At 44.2% G+C, this 25837-nt stretch overlaps 1 protein-coding gene across 1 annotated transcript in view; it reads left to right on the forward strand.

Moving 5' to 3' along the window:
• The window catches only part of Fam110b (family with sequence similarity 110 member B), a 119332-nt gene that overhangs the window by 25563 nt on the left and 67932 nt on the right, over window positions 1-25837 (forward strand). The window lies entirely within an intron of this gene.

Consider the following 25837-nt stretch of genomic DNA (forward strand, 5'->3'; position numbering starts at 1 on the left):
GAAGAAGGGCAACAAGTCAGTGTTCCCATTGTTAGTTCATTAAATAATTGCCTCCGCTCGGATCACAGAGGTTCATTCATAAAAGCTTTGGCTGTGATTGGCAAGTGGACTGAATAGTTATGTTCTGTAGTCCTAAATCCTTCTGTTCTTACCGTACTGTCTAAATACAAAGGGCAGTTATAGTCTTGCGTTTTTATAAGTTTAAACGCAATTAAATATGCATAATTATTCCTTTATTAGATACTTTTTTTAAACATGAAATGTTCTGAAATATTAGCGCCTTTATTATATGTTCTTTTCCCAGACTTTGAGGAGCCAACCACCTGAAATTGAACAACACATACACAGCGCACGAATTAAATGCAGCTTACTTAAATTTTGGCTTTCTTTTCTTTGTCCTTTGAACTGAAAACATAGTTGAGTCTATTGTATTAGAGAATTTTCTAAGCACTCGTTGCATAGCATTTGCTTTGTGTGCAGTTGAAATGAATGACATTTCCAGGTAGACAAATTGTATAGAGCTGGGGTGGAGCTCAGGAGTAGAATTTGTGCCCAGCATGCACAAGGCACTGAGCTCCATCCCTAGCAACACACACACACACACACACACACACACACACCACACACACACACACACACACACACATACACCCACATGACAGACACAGACATATGCACGCACACACACACAGACACACAGACACACGACAGACACAGACATATGCACGCACGCACACACACAGACACACAGACACACACAGAGCCATGCACAGAGACCCGCATGAGGCATAAAGAAAAGAATATGTAATTATATAATTCGCTATGTGTCTCATAGATTAGCAGCAGCTCCATCTGAGACCTTTCTGTGTCTCTGTGCCCGCGTTGCATATGCACAGCGCAAATGAGAACTGTATTGAAGATGCTCCGAGGGGACTGAGTGAATGAGAACCCATTTGCTAAAGTCCCGAGGGCATGATGACTCTCAGAGGTGCTTCTGCTAGCCCTGTGAAAGGGAACTGCGAAGGAAGTCATGTCCCTGGGAGGATGTGTGCATTTGAACACAACAGTGTCCATTCTGTCTGACGTTTGGGATGCTGCTGGCTGGAGTCGGCTTGCTTTCCTTCTGCCGTCTAGTCTCCCTGCTGCCCTCTCCCCCCTTCATCTCTGCTTGCCTGCTCTCCATCCTTCTAGGCCTTGCTCTGAGAACCCTGCTGTCCCAGCACTCCTTGACTCTTGAGAGGGCAGACTGATGAGAGTCCTACCAAGGCGTGGTAGCTAGCCTGAGCAATGATACCCCTTTGCTGCCATGTCTGCTGCCACAGCCACTGCTCCAGTAGGCCTGCCTCGCCTGTGCCTGGGGAAGGGGTTCCTGGCCCTATGGGGATCCCTGACGGTGCTTCTCGGACTCAACTCCCTGAGGTGGTTTCAATGGTGCCCTTAGATCCATCTTTTCTCACCTGGCTTTGGAAAAAAGCATTCTGCCTCTATCCATATCGGTATTTTATGACGGAGAGCAGTATTATGGTTGCATTTTTACAAATCTCTCTGCATTTTGCCAGGAAGAATCAGGCTCGGGCAGGAGTTGTATGTTCTGTTTGAAATGAAGACTCACTAACCTTAAGGGATCTCACAAGCTCCTGTGATAGTAATCTAAACCTGGACTTGCAAACTGCTCTTCTCAGCAGTAGACACCACCCTCTTTTCATGAGGATTTTTAAAGGAAATTTGCATTTATTGCTTCATTATTATTAGAACACGGTCCAGGGATGGAGGAAGTTGTGTGAGGAGAATTCTGAGTACTTGTGAGAACACTCAAAAAAAACAAGAGTCTTGTGACCTCAGTTTCTTCAAAACACAGAATTGTTCTTGGAACGTGACCCATTCTTGGAATGGATCCTCCCAGATTGTAGCGGATAGGGGTGAGTTCACTTCAGATTGCTCATTGCTGTTTGCTGTTATTACCCAATTAAATCTTTAAAATATCCTTTATAGGCCTCTATGGAAAACACTTTGGCACATGTGGCTTTTGCTTGTGATGCGGTGCAACTTGAGCTCATGAAATCTTCACCCATCTGACCTTTCCTAAGCCTCAGAGTATAAACTGTCTCTGAATAAAGCTGGCTATTGCATAAGGCTTTGGTCCACCTCATTTATCGATGGGCTCCAACCACCCAGGTCCCTCACCTCTAGAGTAAGGAAACATACATTGTCACGTGTGATAGGGTCTAGTGTGTCCTATGAGTTAGCAAGTGAGGAAAACACAAGTTCTTAACATTTGGAGTAAACAAAGTGAAAGTTTCTGAAAATGGGGAAATTACGGTGTCATTCTGTGGGTAGTAAAGACAGCCCCCCCCCACCTAAATGGACCCTGCCCAGACAATATGGTGTTCTTATGAAATATCCCCAGGGCTTGGTCCCTGGCTGATGCTGCTGTTAAGGGGAGGTGAGATCATGAAGTGCTGACTTCATCCATCCACGAGTTTATACCCAGTGGATTACTAGATGGAGGTTAGATCATGAGGTGCTAACTTCATCAATGGATTAAGCCATCCACGAGCTCGTACCCAGTGGATTATTAGGAGGAAGAGTCCCGTGGGATGGACAGGGGGGCCGGTGTTTACGAGCACTCACAGCTTTTCCAGGGGACCCAAGCTTGGTTCCCAGCACCTATATCAGGCGTCTCACAACTGCTTGTAATTCCAGTTCCAGGGGTTCTGACATCTTCTGCCTCTGCAGGTACCCACACATATAGCATGCACTCAAAAAGACAGGTACACGTAGACAGAAATCTTGAAAAAAAAAAATCCTAAAAGAAGAAAAAAAGAAAGAAGATAAAGAAGGTAGAGCCTGGTTGGAGGAAGTGAGCCACTGGGGTCAAAGCCTTCGATGGATGTACCTTTTCCGTAGCCCGTCCTTGTCTCCTTGTTCCCTGGTTGTCACGGGGCCATCTGCTCTCCCATCTCCTGTTGTACCACTGGGATATCTTGTCCTTGTCACAGGCCTTGGAGCCATTGGCCTGCTGAGCAAGGATGGACACCTGAGCACACACTGCGTACACACAAGCCTTTATCCTTCTGCGCTGTTTAGAAGACATTCCGTCACAAGGAGCTCCAAGGGATCTTTTATTTCACTTCTCATTGTTTATTTTAATTGCGTTTATCAATCTAACCTGTGTATCAATCAGAGCAAACTGAGAGTGGCTACATTTTACTATCAAGTTCCTTGAACTTTGCAACTGGTAAGGGTTTGTGTTCTCTTCTCTGAGTGTGCTAGTATCTTTAAACTTCTGAATACAACCCTAAGATTGTCCTGAAGTGAATTTTGGGATTGGTGTCTGATTATTATGGTTCCCTTTAGGCAGTGGAAGTTGTTTTAATAGCCCCCTAGTGGACTCCTGAGATGGTAGATGGTAAGGAACCCTGCATTCACTGTTCTGTCCTACGCATATATCCCTCTGGCAAAGCGTTAACTTATACAGTAGTTACAGCAAGAGATCACTGATGTAGCTGATACTGCGGTAAGAACAGCTATAACAATATCGTAGTACATGTTTTCACTTTGAAGTCATTATTAAGTAATATAAAGGTTTCTAGAGCATAGGTACTGAGCTACTTGGGCAGCTGCCTGGTAACTGAGATGCCCCTGGTTAGTAAGTGACTAACAGGTGCTCTGAATATACCACAGAGATAGCTTAAAGGCCGATCAGTTCCTGGCGAAATGACAGCATGGGAATTCATGACCCTCCTCAGAGTCGTGCGTGATTTAAAAAATTGAGGCAGATGAATGTCTGAACTTTCCCACTTAATATTTTTTTTTGCATGACTGACTACCTGCCACTGAAATTGTGGGAAATGGAATATAGCCATGGCTGGGACACTATGGTCTGCTTTTATGATGTTTGGTAGGAAACAATAACCTGAAGGTATGTTTTGATTTTCCTGTCCCCCTCCCCTGTTTCTTGGAGGCCTTGATTTCTTCATGGGTCTTTTAAATATTAGTGTTATAAAGCCATGGTGTGTTACATTTTTTTCAACATAGTCTGTAATGTAGGTTGATTAGCGGTCGGCAGAAGTTGCTCAGATTCTTCCTGTTATATAGGACTCCCTTTCTAAACAAAACAACAACAAAAAATGCACCTTTAGTTTTCCTCAGTCATTCGTACTCAGATGTATGCTTCTGGCTTCCTTCTTGCTTAGGTTGTAGATTTAAAACGTTTTTGATTTATAGGCACATGCCAGGCATAAATGATACATGTGCTTTTATGTGGAATGTTACTTGCAAGCTGTTTATGGTCTTAGTGGGTCTCTTTCTGGTGAGCACTGTTGCTAGCAGTGTCCTGACTTCATTCCTCAGTTCTTCGGAATTGGAAAGCTGCCATTTCTTCTCATTGTTGCCAAGGCCACCAAGCCTGGGCGTCTTCATTGTCCCTGCTTTCTCTACCCATTACAGAGTACCTATGATCTCAGAGGGCTTTGGTTTCTTTAGGGTCTGTCACTAGACAGATAGGCATCGCTACAGCCCAGCCCCGGCAGGGACTGACCGGATTGCAATTCAGGGTATATTAGATCAAATGAATTCTAGATTCTTCTGCTCAGTAGCTCATCCAATGTATGTGTACTATCAGAAGATAATCGTACCCATGGAGAGACACGTTGGCCTTCTCTCACTGGGAGATGGTTGGTGATGTGGAAATGTACCTTAGCCTCTTTTGGCTTAAGCACTGTCAGTTAATATTCATTGTGGATCCAGTGACAGTTGTCATCTTCTCTGGCCGTCAGTGTTGGGGGCATTGTTCTTGACTGATTTCTGCTCAGAACTGTGTCATTAAAAGTCTTGAAATGTTTAAGGCGGAGAGGTACTGTTTTTAATACCAAGTGAGAAGATTGCCGTCGTTTTGCTATTGCCTGCCTTCAGCGTATTTATAAGAGTATAGTGGGGATGTCGTTTTCTAGGTTTTTCTTCTTAGCATAGGCTCTCTTAGCGTAAGTACTCTTCACCTAATTTAAACAGTTATGGAAGTGACTGGTGCATCGAGTCACATATGAAAAGAACCTGCCCCTGCCCCTGCCCCCGCCCCACACCTATCAGAGTGGGAGGAGCTTCATGCTTAGCTTTTAGGAGTTCCTGAGTGGAACTTTCTACAGGTATGTGCCCAGCAGCCATAGCAGCCTGGTGAAAACCCTTGACTTTACCTTTATGAAGCCCATATCTAATCTTCCAGAGTTGTTCTCCTGTGCTGTAACTCTGCAATGAATGCCCACAACCCGTTTACACATTGTTTCTGAGAGACTCACATGAGTGTTTCCCTGTCTGTGTAATTCCCATCCACGGTGTCATATGCTTAGACGCAGGCGGGAGTTGAGGTGACCTAGACTGATAGTTGGTACACACGCACGCATACACCTCTCCGGCTGTCCCTTATCCTGATCATCTCTTCCAAAGCTGCGTAGGTTGAATCCTGCTGACCACAAAAAGTTGTCTGTGAGCCGGAATGTGGTGCCCATGGAGTCGGGTCCCGCATGTGAACATGACATGCCCAGTCGTCATGTGAGTGCTGCCTGGAGAGACCGCGCAGAGGCGGGCCTGAAGTTTTGGGGGTCTGTGCTGAGGGCCACAAAAGCCTTTGTCTCTGGTTTGGTTTCCTGTTCTTTCCGTCTCAATTTTGTATGCCACACACATGCGACATGTCTTAAGGTTGCAAATTCTCCTAGATTTACCTGGCCTTGAAATTTAATCTCGTGCTTTCTGATCGCTCTACCGAGCAGCCAGGTAAGAGGTTGTTTCTGTGATGAGGCTGTGTTGGGCTGACCCCTCTGGGCAGGGGAAGGACCACAGGAATTCCTTTGCTGGCTCTGGTGTGTTCTTTGATGACTGAAGTCTCTAGAGGCAGCTGGCCTCTTTTTGAAGGTCACAGATCCACTTGATGAGCTCCCTCCTCTTCTTTCCCAGAGTTTATTATTGTGGGCATGAATAATTCTGGGCCAAGAGCGAACTCAGCCCAGCCTGTGATGTGACTCCTGCTCAAACAGCCAGCGGAAGGCGAAGGCACCTTGCTCCTCTCTAAGCAGCTTCTTTACTGGTACTTGAAGTGTGGTAACAGAGAGGACTGTGTCAGTGACCTGTATGCAGGGCAACTGTCCCCAAGGTTGCTTTGTGACTTCTGTGCCACTCCACGGTAGACGCCAGGATTCACGTATGACCCCCCCCCACACACACACACACATCACTGGTCCCAGAAGAGGAAGAAATTCAGCTTCTCTAATGCCGTCTGAGCAGCAAGACCGTGTGCAAGTCTCGGTACGACTTCAGGCAGTAGTTAGTACCAGTTTTCTTCCAGTGTTTCCCTCACAGTACTAGAGATTGAACCTGGGACCTTGTGTATACGAGGCAAGCATTCTGTCACTGAGCTAAGCTGCCACCCCCACTTTCCACATCCTTGTAAGTGTTAAACCCGAGTTAATCCTAGCCCTGGGAAGTGAAATCTTTTTTATTAAATTTATATTACAATTTTTTTTTAATTTGAAAATCTAGAACATACTAGGATGCATGGAAAAATGAATTATAACCAGTCAGAACCACACACACACACACACACACACTCAGTTTTCAATGAGGCTGAATTTAGCTTATTTCTCTTTTCTTTGCTATCCTTGCTTCAGAAGTCTTGTTGACATGGCATTCTGTATTATTGACATAAACTATACTGATAAATGATGTGTTTTTCCCTTGAAGTCCATTTAGGAATGGGAGGTTTATTTTATTTGGGTAAAAAGCTCCCCCTGTGGCTCAGACTGACCTGTCCTACCCTGCTAGTCCCTCTGGGCTTTCTCATTGGCTGAGGATGACATGTTATTCCCCGTGCCAATTCCTGTGGATCATCTTGCTGGCTCAGGCGCATCACAGTAATTTAACCACACATTTATGCAAGTGAGCTTAAATGCAAGAGACAGACACACCCTCTCCATCCAGAATGTGGTGCTCTTCACTTTCCTCTGCCTTCTCCATTTTTGTGGTTCAATATGATCAGCGATTAGGCATCATCCGTGGGTGATGGCGATCTTCCTACCAGCTTGTTGTGATGATCTCATATCCCCCTCCCACGGGCAGATTTGTCATTGTTTTATATTGTGCCTGTGTGTGGTCAGCACACAATCAAAGAAAACCAGAGCAGGAGATGAGTCTTGTTGCTAGTTAGGTAAGACAGTTAGGGCATTCTTCTGCATAAAGTCTACTGATAGTATTGGCCACCACGTCACCAACTCGCTGCACTATTCTGTGCAACATTGACTGACAGAGGAAGCTTTGAGGTCAACAGCATTTCGTGGCAATAGTCATCTAGTAAATAAGGACTTTGCCTAAGCAGTGTGCCTGTATCCTCTCCTCTCTCCCTTTCAGCTGTAGGATTTGGTACTGCCATCTGCTAGGAAGAGTGCTCAGCACTGAAAGTCGGCTGCTCTGTTTACTATGTGATGTGCAGTGGCCAGGCTCCCCAGCTCCTCTGGCCTCACCTTCTTCCTGCCTTCATGCTAAAGGAAGGAACAGCTAGGGCAGGACCACTGAACCGAGCTCTCCTATCCGCTCTTTCTTGCTTCCACACACCCTGTACGGTGAATTGCGCTGATTGGGTTTACCATGAACAAGTTCTACACTTGCAGATGTTAACTAATTTGAAACAGGAAGCTGCTGCAGTAACGAGGGCTGCGCACACACCAGTGCCATCCACGGGGACCCATTTGTTCTGCACTTGATCCTTGTGCAGATGGTTTTACACAGTGTGACCCTTAGTTTCCCTGGACTCCTTTATATGCTTGTTTTAATTTTGCCCAGTGGGATCCTCTTATCAGACTGCCTAGAAGTGGGGAGCTAGGGCTGGTAGTTAGCTCAGTGACTAGAGGCACTTAAGTCCAAGCCTGGCAACCTGAGTTCAACCCTCAGGATCCCCACATGGTGGAAGGAGAGAACCTGTTTTCCCCAATTTCTCCTTTGATATTCACATATGGATCTACAAAACACACACACACGCACACACACACACACATATGCTCAAACATACACGCACACATGCTCAAACACACACATACACACACACTCTCTAAATAGAAAGAAAAATGAGTGTCAGATATACAGACACATAAGCATGTAATAAAGAATATCTTTTTAGCAGAGCATGGAGCTAACTAGGTAATCTGGTCAGCCATTCTGGTGCCACATGCACCACCCACATGCCAACATTTCTTACCTAGGATTACATATGTATAGCATAGTAGGTATCAGTGTGCCTGGTGCTGGAAATGCTACATATCTTTATTTCATTACTGTGTCCAAAGTGTATGGTGTCTTCTGCAATGGGGACTTGCCTTTAGCAACCATGGGCAACAGTAACAGCCTATATTATTGTGAGAGTCTCTTGGACCCCCCCTGACTAACATCTTAAAAGGCCGTTTCTTTCTTTCTTTTTTTTTTTTTTTTTTTTGGTTTTTCGAGACAGGGTTTCTCTGTAGCTTTGGAGCCTGTCCTGGAACTAGCTCTTGTAGACCAGGCTGGTCTCGAACTCACAGAGATCCGCCTGCCTCTGCCTCCCGAGTGCTGGGATTAAAGGCGTGCGCCACCGCCGCCTGGCAAAAGGCCGTTTCTTATGCCTGATACTGATATCTTTGTTTGGGAGTCAGTGGTTTTTGTGGGGACTTATAAATTAGCATAAGTGGGCTAACTTTATATAAACTGTGCATGACTATTTGTATACATATATGCTTATATATAATAAATGTAATTTAAGTAAATAAAAATATTCTTTCTGACTGTTTTAGATGTCCTTAGTGTTATTTTTCCTCCCCCCTCCTCCCCTGTACTGATCTCCCTCCTTCCCTTTCTTCAGTTAAAGCCCTCCCTAACTTTCCCATGTTCCCCTTCATATCCCTTAGTCAACTCTCCCTAGTGATACTAACCCATACCATCACACTTTTGCATAGTGCTTACTATTCTCAGGATCCTTTCTAGCGACTCTCTGCCTTCAATTTGCCTCCTTAGACCTCTGAGAGCTACGTTCAGATCTTGTATCTTCATATTTTATAGATCGAGGTACCAGGGTATAGAGAAGTGAAGTCCTTTGTCCTGGGATGCAGACATTAAGAGAAGACAGAGGACTTAAGACCCATGGGATTGTTCTAGAAATCTGTTTTCTTACCTGCTATACTATATGGTCATGGAGAATTATTACTGAATGGAGCACCAGTAGAGAGTCCTGATCCCCTCACATGTGATTTGATTCAATGACTGTATTCGCCCTTTTGTGGGACATGTGATCACTAGAGCTTGCATGAAACTCCATCTCTGTGATATTGGAGAATTCATGCCTACAGCATTGTGAGTTCACTTGTAGTCATGTGTGTTGCTCAGAGCCATCAAAACATTTGTGCACATGAACAGTGGCATTCATACAGTCTACCACAGCCTGACACTCTGAGATGGTACTGTATCCCCAAACAGCTCTGAGTGAAGCCCTTCATAGCTGACTGCCTCCCTTATAGAATGTTCATGAATAAGTACGAAAATGAATATATTGTCCCTGTGATGACTCATGCTTTGTAAGCTTGCTTCAGTGCACCAGAAATACGCTTTAGTTAAGAATATAAGAGAAAGACAAATAGATTACAAAACAGATTTATCTGTACTAAAATGTCCTTATTAAAACAGCAATTACCACATACATAAAAGGGTGTTAAGGTTGCAACAGGACAGTCAAGTAAGTATCTGTTGTGATTTGAAATTTAGATGGGTATTAGTCAGCTAGCTTGGATATTATACTTAACAAGTAATCAGCTTTGTAATTTTCTGAGACTAGTCATACTTCATAGAATCGCAGAATAAAGGCCAGCTTGAAATCCTTGAGCTGTGATATTCCTTCGGTGCTCAGTGACATCATCCTTGAGGGATGCATGAAAACGCTTTCACAAAATGCTGGGTGTGGCTAACGTCCTGGCACTGGCAGAAGACTTTATGGTGGAAATGGAGCCCCCAAGCTTTTTATCAGTTAACCATGATCTGTAGTAATAGGTGATGGAGACTTTATTCTACTTTGTTTTTTAGAAAATAGTGAGTTAACTTGCTAAAATTAAAACTCTCGAAGGAGCATTAATTTGTTAAAAGTCAAAGCTTAATAGTTTGTTAATGAAATATTTTATTAGTGGAGCGAAACTAGCTAATCTTACAAGATGGTGGGGGGCAGGTCTGTGCAGTTAGAAAGGTGAACCCCACACTCAGGATGAGTGTGACCAGATGGTAGCTGCACACTCAGGATGTGTGAGTCTGTAGCCTGTGATGTGGCATCCGAACCCACATTCAAGCAATGTGATGCCACGCACCGCGCCCCCGTGTCTGCGTTAGGTGCACTGGCACCAAGTTTATCAGATTCGGGCAAGTGGCAGGAGGTTGAAATACACAAACACACACAGACAGAAAGACAGAGACACGGATCATCCTTGAATTCCCCAAGAATGCCCCCTTTATTGTTTTCAGGGGCAGATTATATAGAGATAGCCACACTCCAACCAAACGCACCAGAAACCACTCTCCTGCCATCAGGAACTTCTGAAGGGCTTGTGCTCAGAGCAGCTGTAGGCACTCAGATTAGGGGATTACAAGAAATTCAGGATCTGGGGTCTTTCTGTTCCCAACAATGTGATATGCCAGTGGAAGTCAGGATGCTGGGGTGACAGTCCTATCCCCTCAAAGTATCACCAGTCTCCCTTGCTACTGTGTCTCTCCTCAGAATGTTAACTGAGATGCCTAGCATGGTGGCACACACTTGTAATCTCAGCATTTAGAAGGTGGAGGCAGGAGGATCAGGAGTTCAAGGTTATCCTTGACTTCATCGGGTGTTTGAGCTTAGACCATGACTCAAAACAACAATAACAAACAAACCCACAAAATCCAGCTAACAAAGAAACCAAATGAATGTGGTGAGGGAGATGGCAACGAAGCCTCTTGAGGGCAGGGGTTTTGCCTACTTAGTGACTTTGCTGTCTGGAGAGCATGGCATCCATTGGGAGTTCAGTAAGTGTTCACAAAGTGAAGGAGGTGAACGGCTCATCAGTCAGACTGCGTTCTCTACACGCTTGATACTTGGGGCTCTTTCCTGTGTCCACACACTATTTTATATACAATGCCTTTTTATGAGCCAGACACATTTTATTCTATGCCTTGAAGCCACGGAGTTCCAAGTTCCATCCTATGGTTGGGTCCTTTTGTTGTCTGTATCCGTTTAGATCTTGTCTAAAATTCAAGGACCTCTGGACATCTGTGAAAGCCGCAACAATATGAAACGCAAACCAAGGAGTGTTTTTGTTAGGAAGCAGTATTCATATTATATTACCAGATAGGGGACAGACACACTTTTAAAAAGTCAGTATCTAAGTTGAGGCTGAAGAGATGGCTCAGTGGTTAGAAGCACATAGGTCCAATTCCCAGCAAGCACATGGTGGCTTATACCCATCTATAATAACAGTATCAAAGGATCTAATGCCCTCTGCTGACTTCTACAGTCACTACATGGATGTGGCGTACAAGCATACATACAGGCAAAATACCTACCCATATTTTAAAAAGGGAAAAAAATTAAAATTAATATGTCCAGGCTGCCATAACAAAGTACATTAGACCAAGCAAATTAAAATTAGTGGGTGTTTATTGCTTTAGAGTTTTGGAAGGTAGAGAGATAGTAGGAAGTCCTCAGTAGTCTCTGGACCAGCAAGGACTTCTTCTGCAAGCATGGAGCTTCTGTAATCTCACATGGCAGAATGGGAAAGGAAGCTGGGTCACTAAGGGTCACCCCACCCTTAGGATTGGGGACCGAAGAACCACTCAGAAGCCTTTCTAGTCTCACTGCCTTGCTCATTGGATTTTAATATATGTATTTTAGGGGAAACGTAAACAATCAGATACTAGCAGAGAAATTTTTCTTCTTTCAACTAAGAATATTTTAACGTAAGAAAATTAAATGTGATATTCGCTGAGCAGATTAGCTGTAATTACATTTCTATGTTTTATGTAATTAAATTACCAGAACAAGCCTGGCCTGATGGCTCTCACTTATAATCTAAGTATTTAGGAAGCTGAGGCATAAGGATAGCACATTCAAGGCCACCTGAGATTATATAGTGAAATATTGCTTTTAAATGAATTAGTAACTTAATAAAAGTTGTGAAAACATCTTTTTCTCGATATTAATATGCAACTACAGAAATATAAAATCATCATAATCCATTCAGAAATACTTTGTATAACTTGGGTCATTCCGAAAAGTGCCCATCTTACAGTTGAGGATAAAGAGATACAGACTTTTAAAATGATATCCAGAAATAAACAAGTACTGGTTCCACGTACTGTGTGTTTTTCTGGGTGAACGGCACTTATTGAGAGTTCTCAGTACAGCTGCCCCTGAGTATACCCGAAATGACTACAAAGCCTTTGCCCACACCTGTGTACCCTCTGTGTATATGGTTTCCTTGCCCACTTAGAGCAGGAGTCCAAAGAAGGAAACCTTTGTCCACGTCTCACCCCAGGAAAGGAAGCATTCCATTCTCTTTCTTCTTCTTTCTTGTGTTGTTGCAGGGTATGGACCCAGGTCCTGCACTCGGCAGCTGCTCTCTTACTGAGCTGTACCTCACACCCATCCCAGCTGTGTTAGTGTCAGCATGTACCTCTGCTCACACTAATTTTCTAGGAAAAGTGATTCCGAGTCAGGCAGACACCAGAAGCTAGGTTTCACTACTGTGTCTGTCTGTTGTCCTCTGTACTTTTCAGATGGACAGTGGTTGTACAGTCATAATCTACTGTGGCTGTCATGGTTAGCTGCCAGTGTTAGTTTTGCAGACATTGGATAGTTTTGTATATAGTATATAGACTTTTAAGAACTTAAATGTAGAAGTCAGGAGGCTTAGGTATATAGCAGGTTTCTATAATGGCCATAGACTTTGAAACAGAAGAAAATCAGATAGAAGAGTTATGTAGAGAAAATATTGGTGATGGTAGGAATGTTTCCCAACAATACTGAAATTGGTATTTTAGTGCTGAACCTAATTAAGCAGGATTATGGAAAGTGGAAAGCCAGTGGTTTTCTTGGCCGTTCAAACACTGGAGACAGTAGAAGGAGAATGAAAGCCTCGTCAGTTTTTCCAAGCAGTGACACAGTGCACTGCAGAATCTCAGCTTATCCCACATGCCTGCAGACCCACCCCAGGAATCCAGCCTGACCAAGGGAAAGGTAGATATTATACAGCTGAAGCTATATGGTCTATGTTTGGGGAGGATATGATAACAGGGTTGAAGATTGTTGAGTAATTTCATCCACTGAGATATTTGCAAGCTGCATCTGGAACCTACCATTTTTCTTTCTTTGGAAGGTAGACGGGTGTATGGTAATCTCCTGTTCAACCATCATTCCTCGTGCAGCTTCCTGGGGGCCACCAGAACAAGCTGTGGTTTGCTAATCCACAGCTCCTGGCGAGAGGCTGTTTGTTCATCAGAGTATAATTATGTTTTCTCAGTCTCTCTGTCTCTGTCTCTCTCTGTGTGTTTCTGTCTCTTTCTGTGTCTCTTTCTGTCTCTCTCATTTCTTACTCTGTCTTCTCTCTCTGTCTCTGTCTCTCTCTGTCTCTGTCTCTCTTGTAATGTCTCACTCTGTCTCTGTGTCTCTGTCTCTCCTCCTCTCCCTCTCTTGTCTCTCTCTCTCTCTTATTCTTTCTCTCTCTCTCTGTCCTCTCCATCTTCCCCTTTATAGACCAAATCATGCATTTTATCTCACGGTAATAGAGGAATCCTATCTTCATATATTTTTGTTTGTTTTGGTGAATAACTAATTATAGAACAAGAAGGATTTTGTGGCCTTTTAGTGCCCATAATGAACAATGAGAATTTGGAATTTGAGAAACTAACTTCTTTTTGTAGAAGTTGATGTTCTTAGTGACCAATTTGAGAATTAAAAGACAAATGTGATGTCAAAGTAAGGCTTAATTTAAGCATTGGCTTGTTTTGAATCTTCCGACTCCTTAGAACAGTTGTTGGCATGAGAGCTCCGTGATTCTCAGTGTCTGGTTTCTGTGAGCCGTGGGAAATCGGGGCTAGGAAGCCTTAAACTGCTTCTGACATCAGGCTGCTTGCATGCAGTTCAGCATTAGGAAACCTTGGTCGGCGGCGAGATGTCCAGCCCTCGGTGTTTTGCAGTGCTTTTGTCTAATTAGACCCTTTCAAAAGCATCTACAAACTTACTGTTTTAGGAGAATCACCTGCTCATGTCATGAGGATAAAACTAGGAGGCTCAAGTGTTCCTCAAGGGGAGGTTTTGGGAGGCTTTTGGGGGATGCTAGTTACATTAGGGAAAAAGAATTGTCATTGTCATTGTTTGCATCATGCCATCCGCTTATGAGATGGAAATGGTGAGGTACTGCGTAGTCACATGGCCCTGTAATGCAGCAGGTGACACAGTCAGCAGATGTGGGAGGCTACTGCTAGTGTAAACCATCAGACTGTTTAGCTGTTTCCCTGTGAAACTATATATTGAGTATTTGATGAAGATATCTGTAGGAGTGGACCCTACTAGCATAATATACCCTTGAGTCCAGAGTATTAAGGCAGAAGTGATTGCTGCTTAAAGGTCAGCCTGGGCAAGTTAACCAGACCTCGCCTCTAAAGTAAAATGGTTAAAGGTTATTTTGAAGGTCTGAAATATGGTTCGGTGTTAGAGAAATCGCCTCACATGTGGCAGTCCCTAGGTTTGATCCCTAGAACTGGCGAGGAAAGTCCATACGCCAGCAACAGTCATTGCTCATCAGGAGTGGTGCTCAGCCCATCACCGTCTACATTATGTTTTCATATGACTGGCAGTGCACCACAAACACACACTCTGCTGTGCTCCCACGCTACTGCGGCTTCAGGGGTCCTAGGTGTTGGGTCCCTGTTGAGTTGTGTAATCATCATTGAACCATCATAACTGTAACCCTTCAAACATGTTGGAGGTTACTTCTCTTGGGCATTCTTTCTTCCTCAGCTCACCGTGTTTCGATGGGAAAGAAAAGTAGTCCTTCCTGTACATGTCATTCTTGTTAGTTAACAGGACCGAGGTTGCTTGTGATTTTCATTCATGATCTATATATTTTAGTTGGTCGTCCCTGGGTGAGCGGTGGCCAGGTGAGGCCTCGAGTTTCTCATGCAGCCATGCAGTTAGCATTGAACCCAAACTGGACCAGATGAGAGGTTTTGCCTGGGTTCATTGTTCACAGGCAGAACCCGTTCCAGGGAGAGCAGTGTGCAGGACAAGATGGATTCCAGGGAGCTATGGTTTGTTGGTGATCAGAGACAGACTTGCCAAACATCGATGGGTGTGGGAACTAATAAAGGTATGTGGGAAAAGGCCAGGAGCAGAAACAGCTGGGCATTTAGAAGTGAGCAAGCTTACATCACTAGCAAGGGCAATTTAGAATGTATTGTAATGACAGTGTTCTTAGTAGTGCTAGTTAAAAGACAATAATTATTTACTGGTAAGAGAAGCTCGGGCTGCTTTCTGGAAACCCTGCTCACCTGGGTAGTCTCTGAGTTACTGACGAGAGAACACAGGCAATGTTTCAGGGTGCATTGTCAGGCAACCATGAGTGAGCACACTGTGATGCTCCTTGTGGGCTCCTGGGTATTGCTTTACTCATACAGATTTTGAAATCCCCTCAAAGAAGTTGCCAGCCAGAAATGTATGGGTCTATAGATACCAAATGTGTATTCACAAGGAGCTGTATCTCACACTTCCAGCATTTGGCCTCACTTTCCTTCCGACCTTTTTTTGCAGAGAAGTGGCGCTCTGCTTTAGCTGAGGTGACCAATGTCTCCCTCGTGCCCATCATCACTCCAGTGACAGACTGCACGGCTTGTGATACCCATTCTTCTCTGTAGAGGTCACACACCTAATCATATTCTTGAGATTTATTTTTCAAATTTGTATGCAAAGGAAGTTTGGATTTTACTTCCTGTTCTTTCTACTGTTTAAATAATTTTTTAATTAAAAAAAAAATACAGCAAAAATTATCTCAAGCCTGAGAACCCGAGAGTAGAGACATCTGTTTCTTGCAGGAGTGAAATCCTAGCTTTGAAACTCTCGGTGTAGAAGTCTCACCCCACAGTTGGCTCAGTTGTTCCACTTTCACAGTGGAGCTTGAAGTGAAGATAAAGCTCCCACTCTGTTGCCCTGGGAAGGCCACCATTTAATGTCATCTGTTATACAAAGCTCAGTGACAGGGAGAAAGTGGGCGCAGAATCCCACCACCCAGAAGAATGAGAAATGTTAGGACCCAGAACCGTGTGGGAAAGATGCCTATCAGATGGTAGGCACTGGTTCTGTCAGTATTGATTGTTCAGTTGCCCTGCCCAGCATGGTTCTGAAGGCCAGGTATGCAACAGGAAGGAAGAGACAGGGTTCTGTCCTTGTGAGCATTTGAATCAGTGAGATGAAGCTGAGGCTGTAAAAGGAACAGATATAAAAGGTTTGGAATTTCTAATGATGCGGATAAAACAAGCTTGGGATAGATGTGTGTATTGTGGTACGTGGGGGGCAGTAGTCTAAAGGCAGGCGGAAAGCTCTAAAGGACCTTTGCTTTGGGGAATTGGGCCAGTTGAGTGTGGTGGTATTGTGTATAAAGATTATGTGTGAGTTACTTTTTCTTATGCTTGTACGCATGCCTCCCTTTGTGCCGTTTGGGAAAGACATGCCCTGCTTTTCCTCTGCTCCCCTTATTCCTGTGTGTGTTTTTTTAAAGCATAATATTTTCAGTGTTCTCCTGAGGTTTAGTGGCCGGGGCTTGTAAGAGAGAGATCTGAATTTGTTTTCCTTTTCAGTGTGCTTTGTGCCTGTTGAGTGCTGATCCCAGGCAGTTGAGCTGTCCTCTTGCAAGTGGAATACTTTCTGTAGCCTTCTTGAGTCATATGCAGGCTATGACGGTCTCCAGCTGTGATTCATGCACCTGTTCACACGCTGTCTGTAGGACAAGGCACACACTATGGATCTCCTTATGCATGGCAAAAGTTAGTAACTGCCTGAAGCTTCCTTGCATCTGAAGGCCAACAGTTGCCTGGTTATGTTTTAATTTTTTTTTCCTGTCGTTTAGGTTTCAATATGTACCCAAGGCTGAATTCAACACAATATTTTAGTCTCCTCTTGATTAGTGCTTGGCAAGCTAGGGCCCTTGGGGCAAATTCAGTCTTCGTTTATACATTTTTATAATGTATAAATGTAAAAATGTCAGTACATTTTTACCGACATGCATATATGACCATTTATTTAGGCCATGAATGGGACTATTATCATACTATAATGACCTGAAAAAATAATTAGTTTGTTTGTTCATGAAAAGTTTTCCAGCTCATGGCCCACAATATATAACTTTTTAAAAGCCAAAACTGTTAGAGTTATAAAATAATTTTGGAATAATTCATGTTTTAACTTTTAAAATTCTCAAGATGAGTTCGAAAATAAAATTTTCTCACTACATGGATTGCTAATACTATTTCAATTTCTGCAGTTTTTTTTTAAGTTAAATAAGATGGTGAAACCTAAGAAAGAAGACATCAGGTCAGATTAAGGATACACTGATACTCTGTTGGGTCTGATGGAGTAGGTCCGTGATCTCACCTCCTGGTAAGGTGGACACAGGAGAAGTTAGGGCAGCTTGGGTTACAGAATGAGTTAAAGGGCAGCCTAGGCAACTTAACGGGACCTCATCTCAAATAAAAAGTAAAAAGAGGGTTGGGGATATAGTGTAGGGGTGGAGTGCTTGCCTAGTTATGGACATGGCCCTAGGTTGGAAAACCAGAACCTCAGAAGAGTTTAAAAAAAATAAATTTCAGTTCACAGAACTCGATAACATTTAAAACTAAAATCTTCATAAGGGTGTATTTCATTTATGTGCTGAAGCCTCCTGTGTGAATTATCCAAGATGACACACTTATGTCCTAAAGTAAAGGTTGGATTTGCTTTGACCAAAATCATTTGATTGTTTTTTTCCTCTGCTTCCTCTGTGTGTATTTGTATATGTGTTTTCTGTCTGTCTGCTTGTGTGTGTATGTCTCTGTGTCTGTGTCTGTGTCTCTGTATCTGTGTGTCTGTGTGTATATGTCTCTCTCTATGTGTGTGCCTGTGTGTGTTATGTGCCCATGTTTTATGTTTGCATTTGTAGAGATCGCCACATTTCTTCTATAAACTAATAGCTTTCTAGCCACTGTGATTCTTTGTTGTCAGGTCATATTCCAATGTGATCATTTCAGATCCCCACCATCCCATCCCCACAGTATTGCCACACAGTCTGGATCCTAGACTGTGAGCCCCATGGCACCTCTCTAGGGTGCTAGCCCTGCACCTTAGAGCTAAGGTTGGACCGAAGGCTCAATACAAAGAAGCTTGTGCTTTTAGTGAAAATGGGCTGCTTGTCATCCGCTTGATGACTGACAGAGGAGGGTGACAGACGGATCTCGTTCAGTGCCGCATAAACTAATTACTACTTGATTTATGTACACCAGTGCTAAAAGCAAATTCACTACCATGACAACTCTTAGTTCTAGTTCCTGCCTTGCAGTCTAATTGTGGGTACCCTACAGGGCTCTACTCCATCTTTAGGCCTCAGGGTAGTGAACACATAGGTCCTTCAGGCATCTCTTTTCAACTACAACCTGAAATACAAGCTGTAGGCATGAATAAAAAATGGGGAGAAGGGGGAGTCATTGATAAGAGGACCCAGAGACCTGCAGGACGTTTGAATGCATGTGTGCACACATGTACATACATAGACACACACACACACACACACATGTTTTTGACAGCTGACTGCAAAGTTATTTGGAAGGCTACTTTTCTCATTCTTGGATACTGAGAAATTTGAACTATAATTTGCTGTTTTAGCATTTAGTTTATGTCCTGGTGAGTTCTTGCTGTCAACTTGATACAGCCTAGTCACCTGGGAAGAGGGAATCTCAATTGAAGAACTGCCTTGATCATACTGACCTGTCGCTTATTTGTGACAGACTGTTCTGATTTTAGCCCACCGTGAACAGCAGCATCCCTTAGGCAGGCGGGCCTGAGCTGTGTAAGAAAGCTGGTTAGACATCTACCAGGAGCTAGTCAGTAAGCAGCAGCATCCCTCGCTGGGTCCCCTTTACTTCCTGCTGGAGCTCCTGCCCTAACTTCCCTTGACGGCTACTCAAAGTAAAGCCAGAGAAGCCCTTCACTTCCCTAAATTGCTTGTGGACAGTTTTTATCATAAGCTAACTACAAACACCAGAAATGCCAACTGGAGCAACTTTTTTTTTCTACTTTTCAGTTTTAATTTTCTCTCTTCATTACTGTGTGCCAACCTCTAGAATTCAAATTTCTACCCAAGTATTTAAAATCATTATTCTCTGAGCCTGGCGGTAATGGAGCACACCTTTGATCCCAGCACTTGGGAGGCAGAGACAGGCGGATCTCTTTGAGTTCGAGGCCAGCCTGGTCTACAAGAGCTAGTTCCAGGACAGGCTCCAAAGCTACAAAGAAACCCTGTCTCGTAAAACCAAGAAGAAAAAAAAAAACTGATTACCTTTAAACACATAAAGGAAACCACACAGCAAATCAGCTCTGGGATAGCTCTGTCTTTAAACATAATCTTTCATATCTGGTTCCCAGTCATTCCCCATTGACAGCAGTTTTCCATTGTGTGCACACACCACCATTTGTGTGTCTCTGCTCCTATTAATGCTATTCTGATTGTTTTCCTTGAGCATTTGAAGAACGCTACTGTAAACATTGCTGAATGAGTGTTTGTGTGATATGTGTTTTTATATGTGTTGAGTAATTGTGAAGGCAATTTTCAGGTTGGGTCAATCTTGGGGCCATTTCTGGATGTTGTTGGGAGGTCACTTGTTCATCCCAGCCGCTTAGCCCTGAAATGATCACACAGAAACTATATTATATAAAACACTGCTTGGCCCACTAGCTCTAGCTTCTTATTGGCTAACTCTTACATCTTAATTTAACTGATCTCCATTATTCTCTGCATCACCACGAGGTTGTGGCCTACCAGCAAAGTTTCAGCGCATCTGTTTCATGGCTTCTCTCTGACTCTGCTTCCTTTCTCCCAGCATTCAGTTTTGTTTTCCTTGCCTATCTAAGTTCTGCCCTCCTATAGGTCCAAAGCAGTCCTTTATTAACCAATGGTATTACATTGTACAGCGTACAGAGGGGAATCCCACATCATGAAATAGGGGCCAGAGTTGATTGTTTCTCTGAATGGATATCGAGATGTTCTCTTGCTGTGTATTGAAAATGCCTGTGACTTGTCTGGGTGTGTGTTTCAGAGTCAACTGTACGTGTATCTGCTGCATTTCCAGACTCGTGTCTTTTAACACTACAGTGCTGGGTGACTGTGCCTTTGGGTGACAGCTCAGTCCTCCTCCCCAGGCAGGAAGATCCTTTCTTAGCCATGTGAACACCTGTACCACCCATCTGGGCTCGTCCTCGTGGCTCACACTGCCACGTGGCACTCATCACTAACGCTTAATTGTGACATTGAGCTTTGCGTGTTTTACTGTTGGATGACTTTAGTTCTTCTAGTTATGAAAAATGTGGTGCAGTGTGTTCCATTCACTTGGATGTAGGTCAGAGAGCTATGCTGAGAGGAGATACATGTGGAGGCATGAAGGAACACAGACTACACAGCAACCCACACCACCTAATCAAAGAGGAAGCTGTAGTAGATACATTTACAGAATGGAAGGCTGAAACCAGCCAGCATTGTCAACGTTGCTTTAGTGTGACTTTTGTTCTGTTACGAATGGAGATCTTTTTTTTCCCCTGCAAAATACATCCTCTCCAAAGGTACGGACAACATACTTTGGGAGCGCATAAATGATTTTTGCAAAAAGAACAAGGAGAAATTGTATGTAACAACTGCTGAAAATGAGGACATTTTTAAGAAAATGACAATTGCAAGTCAAAGTAAGATTTCCTTCCCTGTCTCTCTCCAAGTAGGGGGCCTTTGAGAACCCAGGCTCTGTGTCAGGCATCTGAGTAGAAGAACTGAAACGCTGATTCCCAGACCACATTCCTGTGCTGGAGAAGCAAGGCTCTTCAGATCTCTTACATTCCCTGCAGCAGTCAGAATCCACTCTGATGGATCTGACCACTGCAGATAAGATGAATGAACCGGCGTTCCTGTTTAGAGCTGCCGTGTTCCCTACAGGCACTTGTGTTAAGATTTAGCCCTTACCTTAATGCTGCTAGACAGTAGCTGAAGCCTGAAAGGCATAGTGGGAAATCTCAGGTACTTCACTGGCAGGCTGCAAAGGAAGGGCTGGCATCCTAACTGTCCCTCTTCTCCATGAAGTGAACACTTTGTACCCTGTCAAGGTGTCATGCACTGCCATAAGACCCAAGCCATAGGAGAAGTCCTGGGCTGAAACCCCAAACCTGTGAACTGTATTAATCCTCATCTACTGAGTGGATTTATCTCCATTATTTGTTACAGAAACCCAACCAGCATCCCCAGCCTACTGTCTTCAGTATAGGGGACTCCAGGAGCCTTCCCTGTGCAGTCACTCATGAACCACACCACATGGCTTCTATTTGTAAAGCAGAAGTAAACTTGAAGCTCCTGCTTACCCATTTGGGGACGATGTCCAAAGGCACAAAAGTCTCTCTGGTCTCTAAAATGTGAAATGTCCTTAGGACACAGCATGGACAGCTCTTGTCCCTGCCCTCTGCACCCCAAGTCTTTCCTCTGGTCTCTTAGGTACTTGGCCACTTGCCCATTAAGGAATGTTTCTGGGTCATTCATTTGAAGTCTCTCAGTGATTAGAACAGTGTCACGTCTGTGAACCGGAGTCAGACTTTTTGATAAAAAAAAAAAAACCATTCATCATATTCTCATCCATGTAAGAGAAACAGAAAGCCTCCCTTCTGAGGGGACCTGTCCGCCGTGGAATTAACCTAGCTCTCTGAACAGAGCCTTGGCTAGCAGAAACCGTGGGCAGTCATTTGAGAGGGATGTAATCAAATACTTTAAAGTCACTTGCAATCTGACTTTGAGTATAAAGTAAAAGAGAAGCCCAAGAAAGTTTACTTTAAAGGACACAGTGTCCTTCAAGTCATCTGTTTCAAGGCTGGAATCACACACGTGAGAAAAGAAACGCAGCAATAAAACTCATCTTCCGCATGTACTTACTCTGCTGCGGACTCTGTGCTTAGCCAAGGCGCCCACCTACGCAGCGACAACCTACAGCTCAAACTACAACTTTCAGATACCGCCAGAGACGCACAGACTGTCCCAACAATGTTGGAAGGAATTGCTCTTTTATTATGTCCATAATGTATATATTGTTAACCTTAGAAAGATCCTGAAATATGTGACGCAGATTTTCATCTTTATTTAGAAACTAGTCTATGGTTCATACTTTCAGAAGATTACTTCTTTTTATGTAACTTCATCATTCTTGAAGGACACAATACTTTTCTTGTTCACATCACTGAGTGAAAAGGGCTGCCAAAGACTAGCACTCCTGGAATGAAAGAAGGCACTATAATTACTGCCGCTGCTTTTCAACAGGATTATGTAACTAATAAAGTTATTTCCTTGCTATTACAGAGCTTGGAACAGGGCATGGACCTGTATTATTTTTGTATAAATGGGGGAGACATAGAGGACCCAGATACAGTTCATGAGAAACACAACATTCCAACATGAAACTGTGGGTGGTAATTTTCAGTAGAAAAAAATTGGCTTTATAGGTTATTATATACTTAGTCATTGTACTGGCTAGTTTTATGTCAACTTGACACAGGCTAGAGTCACCTGAGAGGAAGGAGCTTTGGTTGAGAGGAGAAAACGCCTCCATGAGATCAGGCTATAGGCAAGCCTGTAGGGCATTCTTAATGGGTGCTTGATGTCGGAAGGCCCAGCCCATCAACCATTCCTGGGCTGGTGGTCCTGGGTTCTTTTAGAAAGCAGGCAGAGCAAGCCAGCAAGCAACACTCCTCCATGGTCTCTGCCTCAGCTCCTGCCTCCATGTTCCTGCCTGCGTGGGTTCCTGCCCTCACTGCTTCTGATGACAAGGTGTTTTATGGAACTGTGAGAGAAATAACCCATGTCCTCCCGTAGCTAGTATTGGTCACGGTGTCTCCATCACAGAAGTACTCTCCCTGACTAAGATGGCCACATAGATGGAATACACTTCAATTTGATTAAAGGCAAATTTCTGTTAAGGAAGTCCCATTCTCTCGTTTCTTCTGTAGAACTTAAAAATAAGTCCCTGGGAACAGTGAAATTAGCCATAAAGCATGCATAAATGAAATAGCTTTATGATATTTGAGACACAGAGAACTGTCGCCTGCTAATGTTACTGAGCTCTAATAAACTACGGGAGTAAAAATGCAGTCGCTATAAGCTGACCCAGTAATCCTGTTGTCTATTTCCATCAATCTACATGCAGTTCCTGGGCTAGCGGTGCCAAACCATAGAGCCTCAGAGACACGCCGGCTTCCAGTCCACCTCTACTCACGCTAACGTTCCTAACTTTATATACAGATAAATTCTTTCCCTTTTTCCCTGGCACCTAGACTTGCCAGCTTCTTCTCAGACACCGTGGGCTATGCTCCAGGTGTGTGCAGATCTCTTTAGGTGAAAGGGTCAGTGTGTAGAGAACTGAGGGATGGAATACCTGAGGCGTCTGTGGCAGTGAGGATGCACCAGCGCCAGCAGGCCCTTGTCACGGTGCCTATGATACCCACCTTGGCTGACAGCTCTGAGCCGAGCACCTGCTTCCCAGCCTAGTTGTTTGAACGGTAGTTGGGAACGGTTAGCCCAACACAATCCTGCCCCTAAGGCCATCCTTCCACATTGTTCAGAAGAGCCAGGCTCCACTTTGTAAACTGGTATTGGGCCAGGTCAGAGCAACAAGGCATGAGGCAGCAAGCGTTACCAGCCTGAGGTGGCATGGGCTACTCATGGAAACTGGCCTCCTGGGGGCCGGTGGTGTAGTGCGGTGCTGGAGCTTGTCCTTGCTGTGTAGAAGGGCCTGTGCTTGATCATTCTCGAAGATGCTATGTACCGTTTCATTACTTTCTTGGTTCTAAATGGGAGGATACTATTGTATAAATCATGTATGCTTGATGTTATTAATAACGTAGGACAAAATGAAGCAATTCAGACACAACCATCCTTGCAACTCTGTAGACGTGAAAGCTGCTCGCAGGCTGCATTTTTGCTAGATCTTCATGTATACATACAGTCCTTGTGGTGGGTCGAAAGAAAACGGCCCCCCAAAGGGAGTGGCACTATCTGGAGGGGTGGCCTTGTTGGAGGAAGTGTGTCACTTTAGGGTGGGCTGTGAGGTCTCTTTTCTCAGACATCACTCAGTGTGCTAGTTAGTCAGCTTCCTGTTGCCTCTGAGTCAAGATGGAGAGAGCACTCTCAGCTCCAGCATCACGGCTGCCTGCCATACTCTCCGCCATGATGATAATGGACTGAACCTCTGAAACTGTAAGCGAGCACCCCCCCCAATTAAATATTTTTTTATAAGAGTTGCCTTGGTCATGGTGTCTCTTCCACAGCAATTAGGAAAAAAAAAACTAATTAAGATATTCATAGAGATAACATGTCTATATCGAATGTTGGTAAAAATGTCCTAGTGAAAGAGGGGATGGAAAGAATGTGAGCTGGGTGGGGGGGGCATGAAATGTACAGTCACTGCACACATAAACTCAGCACAGGGGATTGCCTGCACAGAGCCTGCACATCATGAGGGCCGTGAGTGTGCAGTCATGGGTGGGGTAGCTGCTTAGCGCCCCTGCTCCCTGCCCAGGAAGGCGTGAGCAGCATGGGAGCTGCTGTGGGACAGGGAGTAGTCTCCGGAAGCAAAGACGTGGTGTGGAGGTCACAGGCTCCAGCACATCCAAGCCCATGATGGAGCTGTGGCTTTAACTCAGTGGGTCACAAAACAAGCAAAAACAGCAGCCAGAACTGCCTGAAAGAGGGAGGTGTGCTTGTTTGGAAAAGGTGGAGCTGACAGGAGGGTAAGCAGGGGCTGGAGGGGTGTGATCAGAGGCTTTATATACATGTAGGAAATTGTCAAAGAATCAGTGTTTAGACTAGAATCTTAGTCCTCAACTTCTACTGAAGGGGACTCCCGCACAGCAGGGGCTCCCTTCCAGACCCTGGATTAAGCACAAACCACACCCAAACATCTCTTTTCACACAGAGAGCCTTTATTAATAAGGGGAGAAAAGTGGCTGCTTTCTGACTCAGGCAGAAAAACTGCAGCAAATGACCTTGCAGGGGTCAAAGAGGAGAAAAAGGGAAGGTCTGTGTTGGAGTGGATCAGGATGTGGGGCAAAGGAGATAAAAGGATAGGGGACAAGGGAAAGGGGCAAGGATTATTTTTCTTCGAGGGACAAAGGCCTGTCTCTGGATAGAGAAGAGATTGACATGGTATATAGGCAAATGGCAGTTTACAAAGGTAAAGGGGAAAAATCCATGTTAGGATGAGGTGTTTAATTTTAATTGGACATGTAAATTAGAAGAACCAAAGGAGGCTTTTGATTGACGGACTTTGGTAGTCAGCCTCAGGAGGGAGAAGTGGCCAAATAAGGGAAAGACCTTGGTGGCTAGCTTTAGGAATATGATCTGATGGTTTTCAGTAAGGTGGAGGGATGGGAGAGAAGGGCCAAAGCTTGCCAGAGCTTTGTGCCAGTGGGCCAGTGTCCCTCACCACCCCGCTACTGACAGCACCTGGGAAGGATGTGCTTCTTGTGGTTACCATGCCATCTTTTAGTTCGTCA

This window comes from Arvicola amphibius, chromosome 11 (genome assembly GCF_903992535.2).
Source record: "Arvicola amphibius chromosome 11, mArvAmp1.2, whole genome shotgun sequence".
NCBI lineage: Eukaryota > Metazoa > Chordata > Mammalia > Rodentia > Cricetidae > Arvicola > Arvicola amphibius.